Source organism: Schistocerca gregaria, chromosome 1, assembly GCF_023897955.1.
Source record: "Schistocerca gregaria isolate iqSchGreg1 chromosome 1, iqSchGreg1.2, whole genome shotgun sequence".
NCBI classification, from domain to species: domain Eukaryota; kingdom Metazoa; phylum Arthropoda; class Insecta; order Orthoptera; family Acrididae; genus Schistocerca; species Schistocerca gregaria.
Window position 1 is genome coordinate 885,500,264 of NC_064920.1, and position 1,590 is coordinate 885,501,853.

Here is a 1,590-nt window from a genome sequence, read left to right on the forward strand (position 1 = left end):
AAGTAAACAGATTGAATATAGTCTATTACGAGTTTAGAAGAATGATGTCATTAAATGACCGCTACCCCTCAGTTGATTTGTTTCAAAATGATGCCGTAATACTAGAATTAATGATGACAGTTATAAATTCGTCACTATTAACAGTTTCTTGTCGTTGTATCCAGCAGTTCAGATAAATTTAGAGTACTTAAAAATTAGGAGTGTAACAATAATTCGTCATTATATTAAATAGTTATAGAACAAATTAGTAAGATACTTGTTTATCAGTTTAAAGTCCTTGCAAAAATACGTATATGAGTATGTACAGATGTGTCAAGCTTTCAGAAATACTTCTGCCTCATTTACAAGGAAACCAATCGATGTTTGATTTTTCTTATTGACATGTGACGCGCAAGTAGCCTCTAATTTCAGATTCTTTTATGACAGGCCCCAGTGTAAGCTTGCACACTTTGTGTTCACGTATCAAAGACATGAACATTGCGACTTACTTTTTTAATGAAAGAAACATTAAATACAAAGAAAATGTTTTGCTTTTGAGTATGTCATCCACCTAATGAGTCTCTGCTTCTCATGTTAACCACAGAGAACATTAAAATTCGAAAATTCGGACTAGACGTGCGTGGAGAATGTAAAATACGGTTTCTAGTTTATATACACATATATATTCAAGCTGAAATGTTAGTTAACCTCTTCAGTTACACTTCTGTCTGTTGTGTGCATGACATAGTGAGTTTTGTTGTGCTATGCCATTACGTCTTCCTCTGCAGGATGTATGTAACCTGTCCGGCATTACTGACTCTTACGTTACATTCAGTCATAACAAAAATTCGTTATACTAGAGTATTACGGAAGTGAGTTTACCGTACCTTAAACTTTAAGAAAACCAATGAATTTTCCCAGTCGTTTCTTTCCGTTGAAGTTATTAATAACCTGTCATCTCAAACTGTACCTCTTGCGCGTCTTCCTACATTGATCAAACCATGCGCATCACGGACAGCATCTGGCATATTTTTTATTAGAGAACGTCACGAAGTGTCCTAGTGTTTCATACGGAATGAAAAGTTGATACTTTGTGCCTTACTTGTTTAAATGAGTGAGATTACCTTCTTTAAATTAATACGCACAACATTCAGTTACTCCCAAGGAGCACTGCTGGTGTAGTGGTATCATGCAAGATTCCCATTCTTGTGACCCGGGTTCGATTCCCGGGCAGTGCAGACATTTTTTGCAGCTGATGTGACTCTCTCCACTGATTTTTACCTAACAATAGTTACTTGATACTACTCAGAACGGTGATAACTGCTGAAATCGGGATTCTTTATTATGTCTGGCTGATGAAATGCACGTTCAGAGCGCAGGCGCCAGATATCGTTCGATAGCCGGCTAACGGCACGGCGCGCCGAATTGAAACACGAGCGGCGCTCGTGATTGCGTTGTCTGAAATCTCATTCCGCTCCACTTTCTCAGATGCGCGGCTAAGGACGATCACATGCACATAAGCGTTCTCAGAAATGTCACACTTCGCCATATGTTCATTTTGGACGTAGGGGTAATACAGGAGGGGCATGTGCATCTGCGCTCATTTTGTTC

The 1,590-nt window shown here is 38.6% G+C and overlaps 1 non-coding gene across 1 annotated transcript; it reads left to right on the forward strand.

The window, feature by feature from the left end:
• The first annotated feature begins 1,146 nt into the window (after nucleotides 1-1,146).
• Nucleotides 1,147-1,217, forward strand: Trnag-ccc (transfer RNA glycine (anticodon CCC)). Its single transcript has one exon. It is a non-coding gene; the product is annotated as a tRNA-Gly (tRNA).
• The last annotated feature ends 373 nt before the right edge of the window (nucleotides 1,218-1,590 follow it).